This window comes from Phoca vitulina, unplaced genomic scaffold, assembly GCF_004348235.1.
Source record: "Phoca vitulina isolate PV1807 unplaced genomic scaffold, GSC_HSeal_1.0 scaffold28, whole genome shotgun sequence".
NCBI classification, from domain to species: Eukaryota; Metazoa; Chordata; class Mammalia; order Carnivora; family Phocidae; genus Phoca; species Phoca vitulina.
In genome coordinates this window covers 7,806,268-7,832,966 of record NW_022589731.1, presented here as the reverse complement: position 1 = coordinate 7,832,966, position 26,699 = coordinate 7,806,268, and the positions used below count along the sequence as shown (strand labels likewise).

The window sequence follows — 26,699 nt, the reverse complement described above, 5'->3', positions numbered from 1 at the left end:
CACACTATGTGACAACCTAAGTGAAAATTATCTAAAACGGAGAAATTAAGGTAGGATTATTTATATTATGTGAATTCTTTAAAGATTCTTTGCCAGGTTCTTTCAGATAGTAATCTCCCCTGTGTTTAACACATTATACTGGGATGCAAGAGCCATGTGTACTTTATATTCATGAATTCACACCTATAATACCTAAGCTCTGACAAAGAAAGAAAAAAAAAAACTGTTGCAAAATGTTCAGACTGAAAGGTTTGATCCTGGAGTAGGAATTCCTCAGTGAAACACATACCTTTGGACAGTGTAGTAAGTAACTTTCTCAGAATAGTTAGAGAAAAGAAAAAACAACAACAACAACCACCACCAAAAGCCTCATGAGAACTGCTCCTGAGCCTTTGAGAAGGGAGGTGACTAGAACAGTACAAAAACTGGAAGAGGGCAGAGGAAGAGCTAAGAAAGCACATGAAGAGACACCCTAAAGGGGCCAAGAGTGACGAGAGAGAAGGAGGATCAAGTAACTGTGGCAGCAGCATGAGGCTGGGCATACCCACAGGGAGCTATGTGGCTTATTTCAAGGGGGTGGAACACTGAGAACAAGTGGACAATTTTTATTTTCTTTAACTGAAAGGCTGCTGTGCAATCCTACAAATGAGAAAAAGAAAAAGGAGTGTTTTTCCAATATAGAAAGCTAGGATGTAATAAATGGCTATCACTTGAAAAAATATTAAACAAAAGAGAATACCTTATAATATATAAAAATGAAAAATTGAGAACTTTGAGGAAAAGCAATATAAAGTCTATGTAAACCCAGAGCTGCATTATTTATTGATTGTCATGACAAAGCTTTTTATCCTGTGGACTATGCCATCCTTCAAACAACAAGATCCCCATAAAGCACACTGACAAGAATGTTGGGGTATGTGAAGCAGTGTAAGGTTTTTCTTCACTCCAACTCTCAATGTGGCAGCTTATGGAAACAATTCTTAATGGCTGAGTTTTTAAAACTCACTCCAAGATAAGCAGGACTGTGACTCCTGTGGGCTATTTCCAAGTTGCCAAGTCATTAATCTAAAACAGCTCTCAACCCCTTTAAACTGATTCCTGCTGGCCCAATATAACAAATGATATGGTGTTTTAAATAAAAAGGAGGGAGAGGGAAGAAAGAAGACCCAAACGAGTACCTCTGGAGTTACTTTTAAGTTTAAAAAAAAACTGGAAGCAATACGATAATACACATTTACTACTATATTTTTCAATCATGTGCCTGGAAACGACAGAAAGGAATTTGGAAAGGCCTTCTGCCAGAAGCAAATTACTTTCTTCAATTTCAAGTTTAAACAGTTATTACCTTTGCTACACCCCCAGAAATGAAAGCTAAAAAAAAAAAGATATATTTCAAATATATTTCAAGCTTTTTGCAGATGATTTACTACGTTAATCAAATCTGTTCATTCCTGTAAGCATCAGTTAATACCTTCCTACAGGAATTGGAAGAAGGACATTGTGCATTCAACAAGTGTTTGCCTTTGCTATGACACAAAAGTCAAGATGTACATAAACCAGTAAACAATCAGTGCATCTAGACCAATGTTTTTAGTATAGTGAGAACAGAGCAACCAGCCACAGCTTTAGCGTTTTGGATCACTGGTTTAAAAACAAAGATTTGTAGCTAGGGCTCAAAAGAGGAATCTAAAGATGCAAATCTTAATATAAAGCGGTTACAGAGATCATACCATTATTAGAAAATACTCATGGAAATACTCTTATTTCAGTTATTTCCAAAATAACTAGACAAATTATATCACAAAATAATATAAACAAATTATAAGTGCTTAAAACTTATGAAGGAATCCTAATCATAGTCATAGTTGATTTATTACGATGAGTAAGATCAGAAGTAAAAAATAAAAGTTGCTTGGTCTTCTGAAGATGATGAGCTCAATGTTGTGAATAAAAAATTGCTAAATTAAAAAGCAGGTTTTCCTCAAGTCATAACGGGGGTGGAGAGTTCTTTCTACAAGGTAGGGAGTTGTTATAGACCCCCACCATACACATACAATAAATCCAGAATCCTAGAGGGTGATACCCTCAGTTAAAAGGTAGACCAAAAAAATCTACCCACCAACAGAAGGAATTAAAAAGGACACACACACAGACCAAAAACAACAACAACCAAAAACCAAAACATCTTAATCTGTCTTTTCCAGAATGCTGAGTGGGAAAAGAAAAAGTCTCCCCTGAGAATCTGTAACAACAGGCCTACTCTTCAAAGAATTTGGTATTTGAAAAAAAAAAAAAAAATACACACACACATACTCCCCAACATGGTCCAAAAAATCCTAAGCCCACAGAATAACAAAGTGGCCTTAGGTTGGTAGCACCACTGATACCCCACAAAAAGGGAACATAAATTCTGTCTGGAGAAAGGTGCTCTCAAAACAGACTGCCTAAGGATTTCCACAGATAAAATTCTGCCAAGTTAAAAATTCAAAATTACAAAGCACATGAGTAACAAACCACATTAAACAAAAGTCAGCAGAAACAACAGAGAGTAGAATTTGATACTTCCCCCTAAGAACTGCAGACAACAGAATACTAAGACACAGAATATAAAATAAGTTTTTTTTTTTTACAATGTTCAAAATCCTTAAAGATAGAACTGGAAGCATGAGAAACAAGATGTTATAAAGGAAGACCAACAGAGCTGAAAAACTACAGAATAATCGAAAAAACATAGTGAATGGATTAAACAGAGTAGACTAGACCCACGTAGAGAGAATAAACTGGAATCTAAATTTGAAAAAACTAGCCAGAATGGCAGAGAGACAAAGAAATGGAATGTGTAAAAGAGAGGCTAAGAAACAGAGAAAGCAAAGAGGTCCAACATACCAGAGTTTCTAAAGAGGAAACAGAATAGGGGAGAGGTCGTATATGAGGAAATCATGGCTAGAAACTTCGGAGACAAATCACCTATAAAGGACTGTTAATTACATTTGCAATAGATTTCAAAAGAAAAAAGTCATTAAGACATAGAAATAATAGTGCTGAGAGAAGATAGCAGTCAGCCTAGAACTGTAAATCAAACAGAACTATCAAGAATAAGTAAAAAAACAAAAACAGAAACAAAAAGAAAAAACAAAAAACAAAAAAACTATCTTACTAAAGAGTTCTATAAACTCATTAAAGAAGCTTTTAGAGGATGAATTTCAGAAAAATTAAAACTAGAAGAATGGAGATGGAAGAGGAAAGAAAATGGTAAACAAGTGAATAATTTTTAAAATACCATATAAAAGAATAGCAATAACAAATGTAGAAGGTTAAAAAAGTGGAACTAAAATCCTGATAAATAATATCACAGAATATGGAAATAGAGAATGACAGTTAAAATGTTTTAAGATCCTTGTATTGTTCAGAAGGGGAGAAAGAACTATTGACTTTAGACTGATAAAACTTTAATCTGATAAGATTATCCAGAATATATTTTAAAAATCACTAAAAAAAGAAAAAAAAAAGACAACCTAATCTGTTTATTAGTAAAAGATCTTAAACAGGTACTTCCCAAAAGAGAATGTCCAAATGACCAATAAATGAATGAAATGCGTGTCATCAGTAGTCATCAGGGAAATACAAATTAAAACCACAAGGAGATATTCTATCTACCTATCAGTATGGTTAAAATGAAAACAAACAAAAAAAATTGTTAATACCAAGTATTGGCAAGGATGTGAAGCATCTGGAACTCAAACAGTACAAATCCTTATGCCAATTAGTCAAGTACTTAGGAAAATTTTTTGGCATTATCTACAAAAGTTGGACACACACATACCTTGTAATCTAGCTACATCTCTCCCATGAATACACTCAACAGATGCATGCATGTGTATACACAGACACACAGACACACAAATATATGAACAATAAATTATATATATATATATATATATATATATATAAGAACACTAAAAACAAGAATATTCATGGCAAAATTATTTTTTAAAAAAGATTTTATTTGAGAAAGAGAGAGAGCGAGCACGAGTGGGGTGCAGGGGCAGGGGGAGAAGGAGAAACAGCCTCCCCACTGAGCAGGGAGCCCAACATGGGGACATGGGGCTAGGGGCTCGATCCAGGACTCTGAAATCATGACCTGAGCCTGAGCAGAAGGCAGACGTTTACCGGACTGAGCCACCCAGGCGCCCCCAGAATTATTTTTAATAGCCCAAAATTTGAAACAATCTGAATGAATGACCATCCACAAAAAGGATAGATTATTGTACATTCATATCAAGGATTACAAACAATAATGAGATAAACTATTGTTACGATGCAACAACATGGATGAATTTCACAGACAAAAATGTTGAGCGAAAGAAGCCAGATACAAAAGAGCAGATACTGAATGATTCAATTTATATAAACTCAGAAGCAAGCAACACTAAACTACGAGGTGCCAAGATTATGGCTACCCTTGCGAGGAGGAGATACTGCCCAAGAAGGCAGGCACCCCAGGGGGTTGCTGGTGTTCCAGGTCTTCATTTAGGTGATATTATACAATGAACACACCTGTCAAACTCTAGCTTATGATTTGTGTACTTTTCTATAGATCTATTAAACTTATATTTAGTGGTTTACCTAAAAAAAATTAAGATAATCTACGAGAGAGGAAAGTTTCCCTTTCTTCTGTAGCAAGAACTTATAACTTGATGCCATCTTTTCTGTTGGCTAGTTTAGCTCTCTGGAAAAACTTAAATCCTCTTTCTCACAAAACCAAAGCATTTTCCTAATCTAAACTCTTTAAGTTGTAATGCAAGCTCTCTCACACATGTTGGAATTGTCTATTTCCTATAAAAACAAGAACAAATTAAGCAATCCATATAATTTTAACTATTCAGCATGGAGGAATAAAATTGAGAGATTCTCAAACAGAATTTAGGTCTCAAATCAGTATACTACATACTCCACTTCTTCACATTAACAGAGTGAACAGACTGAAATGCACAGTACAGCTGAAATGATCACAATGTTCAAACACTGGTCAACAGCAATGTTAAGTATTAACACATTCCATTGTCTGACCTCTTCAACAGCTTCTCCCATCTTCAGAATGCGTTACCGTTTTTCAGTGAGTAGAAACATTCCCAATACATTTAAATATAAATTAGGGTTCACAGTGATTAAAAAATTAAGACATTGTTCAAAATTAAGTCATTATGTAAAATAAAAGCAAGAAACTGTGTAATTACTAATGTACAACAAATAATCAGGAATTCTTTATTTCCCCCTGTATAACCCATCTCTGCTGGGTTAAGATTCTGAAATTCCTATTTAAAACCAACACATGGGGCACCTGGGTGGCTCAGTCAATTGGGCATCTGCCTTTGACTCGGGTCGTGGTCCTGGGGTCCTGGGATTGAGCCCCATGTTAGGCTTTCTGCTCAGCAGGGACCCTGCTTCTCCCACTCCCCCTGCTTGGGCTCTCTCTCTCCCTCTCTCTCTAAAATAAAATAAAATAAAATAAAAAATAAAATAAAATAAAAAATATAAAATAAAATAAAATAAAACCAACACATTTCAGTGTTACACTCTTGCCCTATCATAAGAGAATTTTCTGATTCTTACTGCACAGAAACATTACCTTCATGTTATCTTACTTTTGCTTAACACTGTTTTATCTCATGGTCTAAGAATCTGATAGAGAATGTGACATGAAAATTTATCTGTTGGCTGAATGCTACTTTCTGATGTTATTGAAGAGCAAAGGCTCAGGGGGAGGATTCCCAGAAAAAAAGTGGAAGATTTAGTCTCATTCACTAACTTACTAAAATTGCTTACTATTTTGAAAATTTTTGTGGCACACTTCATACTTTCAAATATATAAAGAATAGATATGTATTCTCAATAATAAAAAATCTAAGAGCAAGCAGAACTGGGTTCTAGTTCCAGTTCTAACTCTGATTCTAACTCACAGCATGATTTTGGCCAAGTTACTCAGTCTTTCTGGGCCTCAGTTCCCTCAACTACAAATGAGAGGATTGAATCGAATGTCAAAGACTTCATACAATGCTAACATTTTATGATGAGTCTATTGAAGAAAAGTATCGCGGAATAGAAATTTACATGGATGATTATACTACCTAATCACAGTTACACGAAAGAAAAAGCAAATAGTTAATCCTTCATTAACCAGTCTATTTGTTATGGAAGGTCTTCAAGCAATTGGTATTTCTTTTTCCTCTACAAGCACTTGTATTCCACCTATGTATTGTTTTTACGTGCCCTACAGACAGACTCTGAAATACAGTACCAATTTGCTTCCTTCCTTACAAAAGTCCTGCTTTGAAGATGCTCTCATTTTAAGTTCCCAAAGGCTTGACTCTAGTCAGTCCCCTCACTTAGACCTCTCCAAGACCAACCAGCAGTAAGAGAAAAAAATACGATCCTTTTCTAGACTGTACTACACCAATAAAAGTGAGTGTCACTGAATAAATCAACCTATAAGGCCCTGTCCACTATCTATACTGTCAGGAAGCTATCAACGTTACCTGCGTCTACCTTGGCTGTAGTATGCGGCTTTGCTTGATGAGCCCCACCAGCTGGAACACTATGGCTTCATCTTTTTTAAAGATTTATTTATTTATTTTAGAGAGAGATTGTGCAAGTGGTGGGGGGGAGGGGATCTCAAGCAGACTCTGCACTGAGCAAGGAGCCCAACTTGGGGCTGGATCTCAGGAGCCTGAGATCATAACCCAAGCGGAAACCAAGAGCCAGACACCCAACCGGCTGAGTCACCCAGGTGCCCTTGGCTTCATTCTTCTTTTTATCTTTCATATTATATAGTGAGTCTTTGAGAGTAACAGACACTAATAGGAGAGATACAACTGCATTTTGTGCTAGCAGAGCTCAGGCTGTATGAATAGCAAAAATAGCTGAAAAGACCTTAAAGGTCATCTCATCCAATTCTCTTTGTACTTGTGAGATTTCAGAGGTGCCTAAGGTCACTACCTAAGGTCATACAAAGCACTTATCTCCTGACTTCAGGTCGGTACTTGCTGCTTAGGAGAAAATGCTCAAATTGGAACCCTCTCTCCTACGGAACATGTTGTCACTCCTTTGTATCATCAATGAAACATCCACGTCAACAGAGATGTCAAAAAACATTTCGAACCTATCTGACCAATGTCAAAAATGAAGTTGTGCTAATGTACATAACCTACCAGTGTACTAAACTTAAACAGACATTAGAGTATAAAATTTCAAGGAAGGAAGGAGCTCTGGGTAATATTGTTCCAGTGGCAATCAAAGATGTTTAGGATGGTTAGATGAAAGAAATAACATCCTGAGGTTGTTCTAAAACTTTGAGAATAAAATAGTGGAATGGTTAGAATACAGAGAAAGTATTTAATTCTTCGTAAAGGAATTGTGTGGTTTATAAAAAGAAAAAAAAAACTACTTCAATTACAGCACTAGTCTAAAACATTCAAATGCTCTTGGGACCTTCTTTTAAAATTTTATTCAGAGGGGGTTTCTCCTTGTCATTCAGTTTTTGCAGCACACATACCCATATTTAATTCACACTCTGACTATAACCTAGTATTTAACCATTGTTCACATTCTTATCTGGGCACATGTCCAACCTCTTCCTCCATGAAACACTAGAATAAACTTTAATATATTAGGAAATTAGAAAAATAAAATGAACAGGAGAGAAAGCAAATGCATTTTCACATGAAGTACAGGATACAGCTGTGATATGTCATCTGTCAAGCTTACAGACTATCTCCTTAACTAAAAGAAAAATTACAGGACTCTCCTTAGCTGAACAGGAAGTAGCAATCTAAAAAAACATAAATGTTCCCAAGCCCCAATTCTATTCCCTTCACTTCTCATTTCCAGCACCTACTCACCCTTTGACCAGGCCTGTGTAATACACGCATTCAAACAGCCTTGATGAAGTGTCAGTAAACATATGGATGACAAGTATTTTGAGAGTCCACAGAATAACCTTTAATCATGATGTCCCCAAATAAAAAACCTGTGTTGGCTGTACTCTTCTGAAGAAACAGGTTGTAACAAAAATGACAAAACCTGCCTTGGCTCTTAAGAAGTTTGTATTTCTATGTATGATCCTTAGTCTCCCATTTCTGAAAGTTGTTTCTATGGCACCAAAATATAACTTAAAAAACCCAGAATTTCCTTTTCTATCCTTTGCAGGATACTATGTAAACTCATAAACATCAGGCACCTTACCCAGGCCCAAGGCAAGAGAGGTGGAAAAGAAGAATTTCATAATGGAGCTAACATGTGATTTATAAATTATAATTTAAAAAGACAAAAGCCAAGCAAAGAAGCAGTTAAGACAATGTTCCAGGAACTAGAAGCCACATGAGCAAAAGCAGCAGTATATTTGGGACCAACAATAATTTAATAGCATGGCAAATCTTTCCTACAGCTCCACTTTAAGTCAGTTAGCTGGATACTTCAGATGTTTACTAGAGGTGCTCCCATTAAATCAACAGGAGGTCATATTCAAAATGGTAGTTCTACATACATATAGGAGAGGCTCAAAACAAAGGAAACTATGATATGCTCAAATGGGTGTGTTTACAGAAGAGAGGAAGTGGTGAGCATTTTAACCAAGAGAACACTGTAAAGTCACTTCCAAAATAATACCCCTTTCAGTCTTTTGATTTTCCCAGCTTACCTTTTCAATCAATTGGAGGAGAGCAAAGCAGTGCTGCCACAGTTCTCACAAAGTGCTATCACCACGGGTCTGACTATACAGAAACACAGCTAACCCTCAAACCATCCTGGGAAGTCACCAGAAAGTCACCATCTTGTCAATTAGATGGTATATATTAGAAATGAAAAGAAAAGCTGTACGGAAAAAGCAATAAAAGAACACATGGAATAGAGAAAAGGAGCTCTTCCTGAGATCTTCCCCTCTCCCACAGCAGGCTCCACAATTTATGAACAGCTGGGAAATTTCCTTTTCACAGGAAAAGGAGGACTTCTTAGTTCACATTAAAGTGGAAATGACAAAAACTATATCATCACACAGAAAAAAAGGTGTTTCCTGAAGGAAGGAGACAGTACTGCATTTAAATACACACACACAGGAAAAGCAAAACACATGTAAACAACAAGCAGAAAAAATCTTTTTCAAGAAATAAAGGATAAAATAACTGTATCAAGGAAACATTACATGGTAGGAGTTAGCCTCAGTGGGATAATCACTTTGTCCCAGAGGGTTAGCTCAAGTGCAAATACACTTAAGGGGAATAACAAAAACATATTTGCACTTCATGCAGGGATTCTTATCGCTATTTTAATAAATACCTAGTTTCAGCTTTTCTTCCACATGCACACAAAAAGAATCTAATCTGTTTCATCACTAACTTATCACTAGTTCATATAATTCAGATTATTTCAAAGAATTAAGGCTTGAATGGTTCGTTCTTTAAAATACACTGATTCTTTTTTTTTTTTTTTAATTTGACAGAGAGACACAGTGAGAGCAGGAACACAAGCACACAAGCAGGGGGAGTGGAGGAGGGAGAAGCAGGCTTCCCGCTGAGCAGGGAGCCCGATGCGGGGCTTGATCCCAGGACCCTGGGATCATGACCTGAGCCGAAGGCAGACGCTTAATGACTGAGCCACCCAGGCGCCCCTAAAATACACTGATTCTTAAGCATACTTCTTCATTCTACAAAAAGTATTCTTGCAGTGCCTACTAAGTGCTAGACACCAGTTCCTGTTAGGCACACAGTGGAGAACAAATTTCCTGCCCTCAAGGAGCTTACATTATTCACAACTGTGAAGGGTTAAGTTTTAAAAATCCCTTTGCCTACTTTCGCTTTACAGACAGGGCAGTGGATTTCAAACTTTACAGTTTTTACAGCAGATAGAATCACATGAGGAGCTTTAAAAAATTTTTCCAATACCCAAGCTATACCCCATTCCCTTTAAATCAGGATCTTGGGGTAAGACTCAGATATGAGTATTTTTCAAGTTTCCTAGATGACTCCAAAGAACAGTATATCGAGTACTAATGAATTAGAGCATTGGTTCTCAACTTTGGGCCTTTGAAGGAATGGAAAATAAAAATAAAGAATCCCTAGAAATATATTCCTCTATCTTCTCCCTATCATACCAACCAAGTCAGAAGGTTCACTGGGGGTACAGGACAGTTTACTCTGTGGGAAGGGGAGATGTACTTGCTATCCACAATAGCACCTTCCCCATTCCTCACCTTAGTCGAAATATAATCTCTGCAGAGGGGGCTATCAAGCATGCCGTTTCTGCCTCCAGCTTGCGTATCTAGGCTACACAAAGTGGGGACAGAATAGCCATCCTGAGATATGTGGACACACATGAAGCACACAGGGGTGCTTCCATAATATAATAATCAGAGCATAAGACTTTAATGGTTTAAAATATTCTGCTTATTTTATTACTTTTTAAATCTTGGGGTCAAAAAGTCACACGAGGGTTGAAATTAGCAAGAATGGGTTAGGCACCAATACTCAAGTATATGTTTGGGAAGAATCAAATAATCCCAAATCAAGATGTTTTGGTTCTCAGTGGGAAGAATACAGGCAGGCATTAGGAAATGCCCTAACTCAAAGGTAAGTATTATTAATGATGTTGTGGAATTAAGGAACATAAGCCAAAAAACTAACAAAAATTAAAGTCCTTCATAGAACAAAATATAGTCCTTTTAAATTCCATATTTTTTTTTTTTTTTTTTTAAAGATTTTATTTATTTGAGAGAGAGAGAATGAGAGAGAGTGAGCACATGAGAGGGGGGAGGGTCAGAGGGAGAAGCAGGCTCCCTGCCGAACAGGGAGCCCGATGCGGGACTCGATCCAGGGACTCCAGGATCATGACCTGAGCCGAAGGCAGTCGCTTAACCAACTGAGCCACCCAGGCGCCCAAATTCCATATTTTTTTTAAAGATTTTATTTATTTGATAGAGAGAGACACAGCGAGAGAGGAAACACAAGCAGGGGGAGTGGGAGAGGGAGAAGCAGACTTCCTGCGGAGCAGGGAGCCCGATGTGGGGCTCGATCCCAGGACCCTGGGATCATGACCCGAGCCGAAGGCAGACGCTTAACGACTAAGCCACCTAGGCGCCCCAAATTCCATATTTCTATATAAGTTTATTTAAAAAGCAATTTAAATCAACTAGTAAAAGCAAAATGGAACTCAATCTTCCCCCACATAAGGGCATTCCCGGAATTTAAATATATCATTAGAAATTAAAAGTTTATGTACAAAATTCTGAAGAATTCCCATTCTGGACTAGCACAGGTATGTCACGGATCCCTTCCTTCCTGGCTGTTTTCATCTCACAGATGAATCACAAGTATTTCTCAATATTTATACCATATGTTGTAATATCCACCATATTGAGTTTTTAGTACACCACTTTTCTCTTCTACATGAGTATTCTAAATGCTTTAAGCATGTCCCATCAGTATATCCCAAGAATATACTTGATAAAAGTATATATTGTCCATGATTAAAAAACAACATAGAAGTAACATCATACACAAACAGAAAATACAAAATCCCCATTTCTAAGAAGGTAGAACCATTCATTATAGTGTATTGCTTGTTAACAATACATTTAATGTCTTTTAACATGTAATGTTTATGTATACAGTTCAACACATGTTACAAAGACTACCTTCCAAGTTTAAGACATCGGCCTCTATAATCTATGAATACAACAGTAAGAGATTTAGTGTGAAAAACAAAACACCTCTTTGTTAAGTAAAAATGCTTTCCTTTATCTTTTTGAAGGAAATGAGAATTATCCAGAGCAACTATTAGGGAAAATTACTGGCAGTTATATTTGATACATAGCAACAATGTAATATATTCAATACAGAGAAAAGTTGGTTGTCACATAATATCCAATTTAAAAAGTATAAATGGAATGGGGTAGGGAAGGGGAGAATTGGGGGTGTGAGGGAAGAATATAAGAGTATCACAGATTTCTTAAGAGTCTGTGTCAACTGTCACTAACTTCACCCACCTCTTATCCACAAAGGCATCAAAAGATTTTACAACCAAAGGAACTGTTGAGGAAATCATTGGAAACTGTTAATAACCTAGTGTTTCCTTATACCACTGACTACAGGAATCCAAACAACCTTCTAATAAAAACGTGGGTCTGAAAAGAATCAAAAGTAATCTGATTATAATTCCATCTTCCCACTAGGACAGCCACTGTCCAAACAGTCCTCTTGAAGGCTGAACACCACCAATCAAAAGAAAGGGTTCTCCATTTGCTCTAGATGCATGGTGAGGGTACTTCTGAGGAAGGCAGACTTCAAGTAACTTCATCAAGTTTCACTTGGTAGGAGTTGGGAATAAAGATCTTGGATTTTAAATTCATGCCAGTGGTTTCACATTCAATACTTCTGTGAATCTATTCAGTGTTGACTAGACAAAAAATCTGTTTTGTCCATTTTCCATTTCCTTCTGTTAACTCCTGGTTAAAGCAAATTAACACTCTAAACTATGAAGTTCATTTCTCACTCTCTACTCCAAGTCCTAGAATTATTCTGCAAAAAAAAAAACTTCATTTCTTTCCAAAAGTTGAAGTATTCTTCTACTTCTAAAAATTATGTCTACTGTTGCTGTGATGGGGGGGGGGGCGACCCTCAACTTAAGCTGGGCTGTCATCTTCAAAATAATTTTAATTCCCAGTATAAAAGGAGATAAAGACTAATTTTTAAATCCTTGCTGGTTCTCACTTACACTTTCCTGCTTTTTATAAATATTATAATACATAATTTATATTTATTGGATTTATATACATAAATTGATCATTAAAGAACCAATTGTTTAGAAAACATTTCAATCAAGGAACAGAAAGTTTACATGTGCAAAATGGAAATAACTTAGATATGCAACTTATTCATGGAACTACATATTACATACATTTGAGGTTCATCAGAACTCTTCTTGAATTATGTCAGCTCAAGGATTAAGGCTTCCCTTCCAACCCTAAACGTTGGAACTGGGAGAAGGTGACAGTTGTGCAGCTAGTCATCTCACTAAGAACATCTGCAATTGTGATGTGATTTTGGATTAATGTCTTCACGTACTGATAAAAATCTGTTTGCAATTTAACAGTCTTCATGTCATAAGCTCATATACACTACCACAGGCATTATATTAGTCTGCATGTTCAGTTAGGCCCAAAGCTTTCACAGTGGTTAGCATGGATTTACAGTAAGTGTTCCATTTTACCATTACAGTCTCATTCCATTAAGAAAATTGGCACGAGGGGCTTTAATGTCATCTAATGAAACATACTGTGCAAAGGAAGTCTAGATTAGAAAATGATTATATAGCTCCTTCTAGGTATATAGTGCCTTCTAGGCTACAATACACTTTTCTATCTATTATTTCATTTTATGCTCAAAACAACTTGTAAAATGATACCTCCATTATACAGACTAAAATCCATCAAAGACACAGAGTTAGTAAATGGCAGAATTAGGACTGGAATCCAAGTGTTGTTTTTTTTTTTAAATTAACATATAATGTATTATTTGTTTCAGGGGTACAGGTCTGTGATTCGTCAGTCTTACACAACACCCAGCACTCACCGCAACACATACCTTCCCCAATGTCCATCACTCAGCCACCCCATCCCCCACCACTCCAGCAACCCTCAGTTTGTTTCCTGAGATTAAGAGTCTCTTATGGTTTGTCTCCCTCTCTGGTTTCATCTTGTTTCATTTTTTCCTCTCTTCCCCAATGATCCTCTGCCTTGTTTCTTAAATTCTGCGTATCAGTGAGATCATATGTCTTTCTGGGATGGACTTATTTCACTTAGCATAATACCCTCTGGTTCTATCCAAATCGCTGCAAATGGCAAGATTTCATTTTTTTTTTTTTAAACTTTAATCTTTTCCTTTTTTTTTTTTTTAAGATTTTATTTACTTCTTATTTGACAGAGAGAGAGACAGCGAGAGAGGGAATACAAGCAGGGGGAGTGGGAGAGGGAGAAGCAGGCTTCCCTCGGAGCAGGGAGCCCGATGCAGGGCTCGATCCCAGGACCCTGGGACCATGACCTGAGCCAAAGGCAGACGCTTAACGACTGAGCCACCCAGGCGCCCCAAGATTTCATTTTTTTTGATGGCTGCTGGAATCCAAGTGTTCTGACATCTGCCTCTTTATTCTTAGGTAGGTGAGCTGCCATACTTCACTTAAACTTTTAGCTTCTTGGTTTTGTTAATTTGGGCTTTTCTTAAACTTGTAATATGAAAAATCATGGAAAAACATTAAGTTCTTAATATTGTAAATATTTATAAAGACTCTGGACCTTAGTACTATCCTTTCAGTAACTTATATTGTGAAATTTGGCAATCCCTTTTTTCAGTTTTGTTCTACTGTGATAAAATACATGTAACATAAAATTGACCATCTTGACCAAATTTGTGTGTATACAGTTCACTGCATTAAACACATTCATAATGCTGTGCAACCATCACTACTATCCATCTCCACAGCTCTTTTCATCTTGTAAAACTGAAACTCTATACCTATTAAATAGCAACTACTCAATTTTCCCTGCCCCAGTCTCTGGCAACCACCATTCTACTTTCTGTCTCTACAGTTTTGATTACTTGAAGTATATCATATAAGTGGAATCATTATAGTTTTTGTCTTTTTGTGACTGGCTTATTTCATTGAGCATGTTCCCAAGGTTCGAGTATGTTAGAATTCCCTCCCTTTTTAAGGCTGATGAATATACCATGTATGTATATACATTTTGCTTATCCATTCATCTGTTAGTGGACACTTGGAGGCAACCCAGATTTCTGATGACTCTGCCAACACTATATTCAGCACTTAACATATACATATTTAATGTTCAAGAAACAACACATGTCGTATTTCTGAAATTAAGGTTAATTGTGATAAGCAGCTAAGTGGTCTATGAAAAGAATGATTTACCACTATTTTCTATATCCACACCATACCAAAATAATTCAGAACACTTGGGCAAGAAGTTCAGCAGTTCGGTCAAATATTGTGAGTACATCTCCTTGGTTGTTTTAGCACCATAGCTTATTCCTGTTTCTTGTCCTTTTGGTATTTTTTCCAGTTTATGTCAATCAAGGAAGATTTCAGTAGCACTGTAACAACAGTTAATATCATTGGGCACTCACTAGATGCTAAATACTTTATGTGGATTTAAAAACAAGAATATTGTGGGGTGCCTGGGTGGCTCAGTCGGTTAAGCGTCTGCCTTTAGCTCAGGTCATGATCTCAGGGTCCTGGGATAGAGCCCCGATAGAGCCCCGCATTGGGCTTCCTGCTCAGCGGGGAGCCTGCTTCTCCCTCTCCCTCTGTGGTCGCTCTCAAATAAATAAATAAAATCTTAAAAAAAAAAAAAAAAAATTGGCTCCTAAAAGATTAGCTTCCTTCCAAGGTCTTGAGCTAGTCCTATTCTATTATTACTTCTATTACTTCTAACTCAAAACCCAGTGCTCCATCCACTAAACACATATAATACTAGCATTATCTGGCAGTATTAAAATATTTTGTGACTAAGTTTACAGCTCTTAATCTTGATGTTACACTCTTGATTTCTGATCATTATAAAAATAATACACACTCATATTTACATACCACTCTCCAGAAGTAAATTTTAATCAGTTTACCAGGTATTCTTTCATACATTTTCTCTGCATATATAAACAAACATTCTTGCTGACACTTAAAAAATAAGTCCTGTTGGGGCGCCTGGGTGGCTCAGTTGGTTAAGCGTCTGTCTTCAGCTCAGGTCATGATCCTAGGCTTATGGGGAGCCTGCTTCTCCCTCCCCTTTTCCTCTTCTCCCTCTGCCTGCCACTTCCCCTGCTTGTGCGCACATGCTTTCTCACTCTGTCAAATAAATAAAATCTTTAAAAAAAAAAAACAAAAAACCTCCTTGCATTACATATTCTGTTCTACACCTTAGTTTTTAAATTAACAATTTTATAGTGGATATTTTATTCTAAGTCCGTATACACAGAATGAGGTCACTCTTCAATGGCTACAGTGTATAGTCATCCCCCATTTTCAGTTCTTTTTTTTTAAACCAACTCTTCAATGATAGTTATCCCTATACATATGATGTAGCCATATCCATATGCACATTTTTTGGAAGTAAAATGTAAGGTAAATTCCTGGAAATATAATTGATGGGTCAAAGGGTAAGCACATTTAGTCTGATAGATATTGACAAACTGCCTTCAATGAAATTTGAACTTATTAACAGTCTCCTTAACAGTGTGTAAATTAGAATTAATGTTTCATTTACAACTTCTGTTCCAGGGGAATCTCACCCACTCTTATTTCTATACTCAGTGAAAACATTAATGCTTAAGGAAAAGGAATCAGTGGTTCTATTAACTTCACAGCAAGATTAGACTGCTAATTTCATTACTAAGTGGTTTTTGTTTTGTTTTGGTTTTTTAGTTCTAATTACTGGGTGGGTTTTTTTTTTTTAGTTTAGTTAAAAACAGTAACAAGAAATCAAGCTATAAAAACAGATGAGTAACTGAAGTACATTCTGTGACATAAACTATACTACTTTAAGTTTATACACAGAAAAAGAACAGTCTGGGGTATCAGAGTATATGTACTAGATTTTAAGAGTATTACTAGAAATACAGACATAAAATATATCTAAACACCCAACAGTGACCTTAAAGAATCCACATGGACAGTTGATATACTGAGAAATGCTCATTAAAAAGTGAAAAGCTATATTATGTGCCATTATAATTTGCTACAAAAGAAATCACATTAAACTCAAGCAGAAATTGGCATTATTTAAATTCACCTACTTTAAAGTAAATCTAAAAGCATCCTTTTTATTACCACTGAAGTAAATGCAAAAATGTAGAATGATCACTATGGTATGGTAAATTGTTGAGTTTTTCCCCCCCTTCTGCTATGATCTTATGCTCTCAGCCATCCGGACTGTATTTACTGTACTACTGGAAAAGTACAGTTGCTCACTAGAAAAAGCACAAACTCTACCTTTCCTATTGTACTTGCAGTTATTCCCATGTGCTTTTTTCATTTTCTAAACTAGATATTTCGCCCACCTCAGAATATTACTCTCATTTGTGAACTCAACAGAATATGCTATACATCTTACAATATGGTTGTTGCTGTGCTATATTTGAACAATGGTTTCTTTAAGCTCTAAGGAAATTCCTCTTTTCTACTTCAACTTCTCCAGTAACACTGCCTCTGAAAGGGCCCTAGTGCTTCTGTTAATTTTACGTGTCAATTTGACTGGCCATAGATTGCCCAGATTAAACGTTACTTATGGGTGTGTCTGTGAAGAGGTCTCTGGATGAGATTAGCACTTGAGCTGGTGGATTAAGTATACTGCCCTCTCCAGTGTGGATGAGCATCATGTAATCTTTTGAAGGCCTGCACAGAACAAAAAACAGAGGAAGGAGGAATTCACGTTTTTCCACCTCTTTGAGCTGGAACATTTCATCTCATCTCCTGCCCCTGGCCTGGGATTTACACCACTGGCTCTCCTGGTTCTCAAGATTTCAGACTTTGAATTATACCACCAGATTTCCTGGGTCTCTGGCTTGCAGATGGCAGATCATGGGACTTCTCAGCCTCCATAATCACATGAGCCAATTCCTCACAATAAATCTCTTTTGATAGAGACAGACAGACAAGTAATTCTATTGGTTGTTCCTCTGGAGGATCCTAATATAGTCCCTTTCATTTGAATCACTGTCACTTTATTATCAAATATACATATGACATCTGAAATGCTTTTTAAGCTAAAAAAGATAACCATTCATTTGTTTTTAATATAAGCTATTTGTCAAAATAGCCATGGTATACTTATGCAAAGAAGGAGCCTGCACTTTAACCTGCCTCAGGAAGTTAATGTTTTACCCTATACATTTGATAGCACAGTTCATTAGAATGAAGCAGATATTCTATGAGCAGTGATTCTTTCCTGTTTTCCTTAAGAGGGAGGTGGCCTTAGCTCTTACTCATTTTCCAGACTGATAAAGAGGTTATATAAAAGACCTCTCTATAAAAACACACTGTTGGTGTATTTTAAATTTTTTTTGTTTACTTATAAATAATATTGCATATGGTGAAACATCTTAAGGTACAAAAAAAGGTCAAATTGTATTAAGGAGTATATACAATGAAGTTAGTCTTCCTTCTAACTTTGCACCCCTTTCTAGAATAAACTACTTTTGCCACTTTCTTGTGATTCTTTCCATATATCTCTTGCCCATTTTTATAAAAATTATAGAATGCATGCTCTCTACATCTCGCTTTGTTCCACTTTACAGCATATCTTAAAGTCTATTCTATTTCAGAATGTATAGATCTACCTATTTTTAAATGGTTGCACAGTAATCCATTTTATGGATATCATTTTTTACATTCCCCCATAATAGGCATTCATATTTTACATACTTTTTTCTTTCATAATGCTGCACCGATTATCTTTAAATGTACTTCTCTGCATGTATTTGTTAGTCTATCTCTGAGAAATCCTCAGAAGTGGGATTGTCAGATCAAAGATTATAAAAAATAGTTTTTTATTGTGATAAAATATACATAAAATTTATCATTTTAACCATTTAACTGTATAATTCAATGGCACTATATACATTCACAATGTTGAATCTACAACCCTGTGCAACCATCACTACTACCCACTTTCAAACATTTTCATCATCCCAAACAGAAACTATACACATTAATAACTCCTATTTCCTGTTCCCCCCCCAGTCCCTGGTAATTTCTATTATACTTTGTCACTATGAGTTTGCCTATTCTAGATATATGTACAATATCTGTCCTTCTGTATCTGGCTTATCTCTCTTAGCATATTGTTTTCAAGGTTTATCCAGGTTGTAGCATGTATCAGAATTTCATTCCTTTTAAAGGCTGATTTATATTCCATTGTATGTATGTATCAGATTTGTTTATCCATTTATCTGTCAATGCACACTGAGGTGCTTCCATCCTTTGGCCACGGTGAGTAATGCTGCTATGAATACTGGTGTACAAGTTTCTGTTTGAATCCCTGCTTTCAATTCTTTAGGATATATACCTAGAAGTGGAATTGCTGGATCATATGGTAATTTTATGTTTAAGTTTCTGAGGAACAAACTGTTTTTGACAGCAGCTGTACCATTTTACATTCTCACCAGCAATTTCCAATTTTTCCACATCCTCACCAACAAATGTTATTTACCGTTTTGATAACAGCCATCTTAATGGGCATGAAGTGGTATCTCATGGTTTCGATTTGCATTTCCCTAATGATTAGCGATGTTGAGCATCTTTTCATGTGTTTATTGGCCATTTGTGTATATTCTTTGGAAAAATGTCTTTTCGAGTCCCATTTTTAAATTGGGTTTTCTTGAGTTATAGTTCTTCACATATTCTGGATATTGATTACTTATCAGATATATAATTTGCAAATATTTTCTCCCATCCTGCAAATATTTCACTCTTGACAGTATTTTGTAATGTACAAAAGTTCATTTTTATAAAGTCCAATGTATCTATTTTCTTCTGTTGTCTGTGCTTTTGGTGTCATATCCAAGAAACCACCACCAAATCCAGTGTCATCAAGATCTCCTCCCATGGCTTCTTTGAAGAGTGTTATGGTTTTAGTTCTTAGTTTAGGTCTTTGGTTCATATTCAGTTATTTTTTATATATAGTAGTCTCCATTTATCTGTGGGGGATACATTACAGTGGATGCCTGAAATTGCAGATAGTATTGAACCTTATATGTACTATGCTTTTTCCTATACATATACACCTATGATAAAATTCAATTTATAAATTAGGCACAGTAAGAGTAACAATTTACTAATAAAACAATTATAATATACTGTAATAAAAGTTACATGACTGTGGTCTCTCACTCTCTTTCAAAAATATTGTACTAGTCTACTGTATTTACTCTTCTGGTGATGATGTGAGATGATAAAATGCCTACATGATGTGAAGAAATGAAGTGAATGACGTAGGCAATGAGCCATAGTATTAGCCTACTGCTGATCTTCTCACCATATGCTAGGAGGATCATTTGCTTCTGGACTATGGTTGACCATAACCTAAAACCCCGGAAAGCAAAAGTGAGTAAGGGGTGGGGGTCGGGACTACTGTATGGTCTAAGGGTTTACTTCATTCTTCTGCTCGAGGAGATCCAGTTTTCTCAGTACCATTTGTTGAAAAATATTGTCTTTTACTTATAAAATGATACTGGCACTCTTGTCAAAAGTTGACCATACATGCGAGGGTTAATTTCTGGGACACTATTAATTTTGATAGTGCTAAACTGCTCTCCAAAGTGTATATACCAACTTATACTCCTGCTAATATATGAGGGGACTCATACTCCATATCATCCAGAGATATTTTTGAAAGCAGTAAAATGACTTGAGACAATATATTTCATATCCTTCTTAAGTATTTTAATAGGTTTGTAAGTATCATACTTAGGTAAATATTTTTGTAAAATGTTTGTTTCAAATGGGGTGGTAGTTCTCATTAGCTGAATATTAATTTTAAAACATACTCATTTTTACCTTACCACCCCAAGATACTCCCAAGATGTTCTCTGGGGATCACACAAAACTGGGGATCACTTTTTCAGTGAGAAATCACTGGAATTTAAATTGTTTTTTCATTTCTGCTTCTAAGAGGCTATCTCATTAACTTTTTGCTCCGCAACTGAGTCTTTTTCCTATGGTTGTCTTTTCTGATTTTCCCAAAGATCAACAATATGTAGCATAACAAGAGTTTCTCTCCATTGGCTCCAAAATACAAATTTAAGATTCAAAGAAGAATAAATATTATAAGATAGGGTTTGTACAAATTTTCATTTGTAAAATGGTTTTTAACCATGGATCCATATAAAAACTATCTAGGCCTCTACCCACAGATATTCTGATTTAGAATGGAATGGGACCCAGATACGTAGACTTGTAAAATGCTAGAATCTGATCCTAATGTATCTCCCTAAGAACCACCAGAACTCATTTGACATGACAACTGTATGCAGTAATTCTGTGTTACAGTTTGCATTTATAGATGACCAACTTAAGGCTAAGTTAGCCAAGTGACTTGCCCAAGGTCATGTAATAGAATCCAAGTCCTACAACTTTATTACACAAAACTGTCTAAGCCCAATATTACTTACAAGGTTACAAAAAGTGTGTTCATTTGGTAAATGTCCTTTTTAGATTGTAAGTTATCTATGTCAGTTTTAAACAGATAAATGATCTATCAATAGGAAGACTCTCAATACTGCCCTAAAGGTAAATACTAAAGAATAATGAACAACACAGTTAGCTACTGTGAACTAGCTATCCTTATTATTCTGGTGCATTAGGAAAGCATGACCCTTAAGACCTGTATCACCAAGTAACCACTAGATTTGAATCCCATGCTCTTATAATTACAGCTTTCCAATTAACCAATACATAAAAACTTCACTTTAGACAGGAGTTCGTGTTCTTCAAAGCTTTTGATCCCTCATCTCTAGAATTATATAAATAGATACAATTTATACAGATTCTTGATATAACTAATAGTTCAAAAATGCTAAGTAGCAACAAAATGACCCTAAAACAATCTATACTTTCACCATTAGGAACAAAGTCCTGGTGGAAACATCAACATCATAGGGCGCCTGGGTGGCTCAGTTGGTTAAGCGACTGCCTTCGGCTCAGGTCATGATCCTGGAGTCCCGGGATCGAGTCCCGCATCGGGCTCCCTGCTCAGCGGGGGGGTCTGCTTCTCCCTCTGACCCTCTTCCCTCTCGTGCTCTCTGTCTCTCATTCTCTCTCTCAAATAAATAAATAAAATCTTTAAAAAAAAAAAAAGAAACATCAACATCAGCACTCTATTTCAAACTCTGTATGCTGGAAAAAGTCCTCAAGGAAAGCAATCTGTTATCTCCTTGTGCTCTTCTTCTGGCCAGAGAGTGCTTTACAGTAGGCTTCCATTGGAAGACTGCAGTCAAAATCCAATTCTCGCCAAATGCACATAGTAAACTACTTTGAGACATAACTATGCCACCCCCCACTCACACACGAGTACTGTAAGTACAGCATTTTTAGAAATAGCATTTGATAAGTAAGGTTATCTAGTTCCAAAGTATAAATAACAATCATTTTCCATTTTTTAATTAAGAGGTCATTATTTTCTTAATATCATGGAAAAAATCTGAAGACTTCACTGCTTACTGTTCTGATGTATTATTACTTCTGTAGTTTACAATTTTATTGTGAAGGAGTATATTTTTTCCCCTCTCCATGACATTACTATCCCTGAAATAAAAATTTCATTAGTATTACCTATCAACTAGGGATGTTCTGTGAATATTTTTAATGTTTTGAAGTTCATGTTACAGAGGGCAGCATCTTTGTCAGACTACAACATAAAACTACATGAAATACTTGTCTGATTCAGTGGAAATTTCTGGGTTCCTTGCTGGTTCATTCTCTAAATTCATGCAGTAATACATGCAAATATCATGCAATAATACATATAAAACATAAATACAAAAATATGTAAGTATAAAAATAAAATATAAAAATACATGCAAAATACATCAATCAAGTATGAAGTTCTGTAAAAACAAATATAAAATATATGACTCTTACTGTGAAGGAGCCAATGGTCTAATAGGCCAGAAGATACAATAATACAAATCATAAATTCTCACATAAAGTTTCCCATAGGATATACAAACTATAAAATTAATTTATATAACCAGAAGTTTCCTTTTCCTACTGTTTAACAAATTGCATCATACCAGACTCATAAGAATATCTTCCCTAATTCTCTCATTCTTCCCAAACCAAAAATAATCAGTCCTTCCTCTTGAGTTACCACAGCCCCTGATCTGTACCTTCTTACCACTTTGTACTTTATACTGCAGTTATTTAAGTACACAGCATATCTTCCCCAAGTGACACAACATTCCTTGAGAAGATCTATTTCTGATTTATCTTTGTATCCTCTCTCCTGTTCAGTACCAGCAAGAATTAAAATATTTATTGAATGAAGAATTCAGAACTCCTATATAATAACCTGAAAATAGCATCTTAGTTTCAAGGGATTAATGTGGATCTTAAAATTTCCCAATCTACTCTTGGGAAAACTTATTTAGTGAAAACTTACGGTTCCAAACGTGGTATTTTCTTCCCCCTCAAAGAAAGGTATATTCTTTTTACCATGTTGTTCTTCCTGAGCTATTCATCCTTGGTTGCAACATAAAAATAAAAAAGTAGGCTGGGTAATTTTAACCATAAAAGTGGAGTAACAGCAAATGAGTGAGTGAAGTATCTAGAAACATTCAAATGCAACTTACACAGTAAAGCCCTAAGAAAAAGACTAGCTATACTTAAAAATAAGTAGGGTAATTAGAAAAAACTAAAGGGGGGGAATCAATTTCTTTACATGATAATGTTACAATTTTCTTTAAAGACTCATATATAACTAAAAAAATACTTTTTCTCAAAAATATAAATGTGCAAATTTGAAGAGTTCCTATTACATGATTTTAAAATATCAAAAAAGTTTGATGATACATTCATTCTATTTTCAATGCTTACAATTATTTCAGGAAAAAAAAAAAACAACTCACCTGGATTTAAAGGCTAAGACTACCTCAAGTAAAGTTACAAGTACTACAAGAGAAAAAAGGAAGAAGAGCAGAAAGAGAAATCCACCTGTAAAGAGCAAGCAGTTCAACTGAAAAGTGGACTGGCCCAACAACCACACAGACTAAGGTCTCCAGCACACAATTCAAATGTAAACAAAATCACTATGTCTTCCCCTAGGCTCTTCCACAGCCTGAAAATAAGTTTTTTAAATCAACATTCTTGACCACTGAACCAAGATTAATCATTACTGGCCCAGTGCATGCAATTTGCCAAAAAGCTAAAATACATGACAATTCATGAAAAATAAAATAAAAGTTGACCTATTAAAACTCTGAAGTAAAATATGTATTCTACTTTCTCAAATTTTTTTTTCTTAGTCTTTTTTTTTTTTTTAAAGATTTTATTTATTTGTTAACAGAGAGAGAGACAGCAAGAGAGGGAACACAAGCAGGGAGAGTGGGAGAGGGAGAGGGAGAAGCAGGCTTCCCGCCAAGCAGGGAGCCAGATGTGGGACTCGATCCCAGGACCCTGGGATCATGACCTGAGCCGAAGGCAGACGCTTAACGGCTGAGCCACCCAGGCGCCCTACTTTCTCAAAATTTTAATAGCTAGTTTAGATTAACATTAATTTAAAATCTCTAGTATGAGTATAATTTTAGACAAAGAACAAAATCAAATTATTTCATCATTAGTAGAAGCTTTCTTTTGAAATAACTGGATGATGGAAATTATTGAAGTAGTACTTATTTGTAATTATCAGGAGAATTAGATTTGGCTCCTGAGTCTAAGAAGTGAAAAAAAAACTGATGGAAAAAAGTACCAAAGCAAACTCAGTTACAAGATTATTATTATCATCATATTAGTGTGCTAATTCTAAACTAAAATCCACATTCCATGTTATTCCAGAATATTTCCTGATTTAAGAAACAGTATTTTAATTGAAATGAATTGTATTTTCTCTTTTTAAAGCATGAGGGTTTTTTGTAAAATGATTTATAGGATTATTTCTCAGCTCACCTAACATATACCTCGATAAACACTTCCAAGTCATTTGGGCAAGACTAACTTTCGCACACTGCCATGAACAAAAACACTTTTGCACTAGTCAAACCTCCTGAATGCCTGTGCTCTTTGTCTCCTTCTGGCTGCCTTACCACCACCGCCCTCACTGCTTCCCTCCCAAGAATATAAAATGTTAGTTTAAAGTAACTGTTATTTAATATAGTTGTGTTTTAAATCATCGTATTTTTCTTAATGTTAATGTGCTTGTCCACAGAATAGGAAGCTGTTTTTTAATTATCGCAAGCTCTGACATAAACAATAATGCCTTTAAAAAGACAACACTATTTATAAACTACTACGGAATTCCTTACCTACAACTACCTACTCACAAAGTATATTTCCAAAGAATGAGACCTCCTTTTGCAACACATAAAGTCAAAATCTTCGAGGACATTTTTTTACATAAGAAATTTAATAGAAGGTCCATGAATCCCAAGAGAGTCCATAGATAAACTTCAGAAAAATTAATTTGGGATCTCTCAAATTAAAAACAATAAACTAGGGGCACCTGGGTGGCTCAGTCGTTAAGCATCTGCCTTCGGCTCAGGTCATGATCCCAGGGTCCTAGGATCGAGCCCCGCATCGGGCTCCCTGCTCTGCGGGAAGCCTGCTTCTCCCTCTCCCACTCCCCGTGCTTGTGTTCCTGCTCTCGCTGTGTCTGTCTCTGTCAAATAAATAAATAAAATCTTAAAAAAAAAAAAAAAAACTTAAAAAAAATAAACTATATGTGTATTTTGGGTGAATCCATAGCTTTCATCAGATTCTCAAAGTGGCCTGTGACTCCAAAAGTTTAGGAAGTGATCTAACTAGATTGGGGGTTTTAAGTCTGGTTTCATGGGTACATGCCTATCAGCTGTGAAGTATCTATCACAAGTAACTAATTTTGTGATTAAGTACCCAAGTTTGTGAAATATCTGCTTTTTTGAAATAAATAATGGAACAGTCCCAAAGTTACCTTTATATTAACATAACTTTCATTTCCTTGCATTTCTTGTATGACAGAGACAGAAAGAGCCCATAATTCAGAGCACAGCCATGGAAATATGCTGTGCATGTGAATTCCCTATGTTACATGTAATCCAGCAGCAAAAAGCTTGAGAATCGTTTTGAACCACCCCCCTCATTTTATAGAAGAACAAATTTAGGCTCAGAGATGAAGTGATTTGTTCAGTCACACAGGAGTCCTGGAACTTCAATCAATATAATCTTAAACAGTGCTGGGATTAGAATGAATGCCTACGCTGGAATTTTCTTAGTCTGGAGAGTGGCTATAAAAAAAAACAATTTTATACCTTGGTATTCAATAAAGTTCCATCCTTGGAATACTTCTCTCACTCTGTACACTCACCTTGGACAACCTCATTTGCCTCCCACAACTTCAACTATCATTTCTTCTAATTCACAAATCTGTATTTCCAGGCCTGTCAAACTTCTTGCTTGTAGCTCCAGATATATATGTCCAGCTGCTCACTTTATATCTCCTACTGTTATGCAAGTTTCTCAACCTTTACATGTTAAAAAAAAAAAAAATCAAACTCATATTACCGACACATTCTTCAAAGGGGAGGAGGAGGGAGAAGGAAGAGATCTTCAATCCCAGTTTTCTTTCTCTATGCCAAAAACCTAGGAGTTTTTTTAACCAGACTTTTACCTCCCACATCCAGATAGTAACCAATTCCTTCTGATTTTGCTATTTTTCCTCTCCATCCGAAAGTAGAAGTTTCTTCCTCTCCATCCCTAGGATTACTGGTTTATTTTAGGTACTTGTTCGCTCTCTCTCTCTCAGGGAATACTATAATGATCTTTTTTGCCTTCAACCCTTCATCCCTTCATCTACTTTCAATATTGCTGCCAAAATGAGATTTTTAAAACAAATCTGACCACATCATTCCACTTCCTATAAATCCTTCAGTGGCAACCCATTATTGAAGAATAAA

At 35.9% G+C, this 26,699-nt stretch overlaps 1 protein-coding gene across 4 annotated transcripts in view; it reads right to left on the bottom strand.

The window, feature by feature from the left end:
• ADD3 (adducin 3) overlaps positions 1-26,699 on the bottom strand; it is a 123,815-nt gene that overhangs the window by 64,509 nt on the left and 32,607 nt on the right. The window lies entirely within an intron of this gene.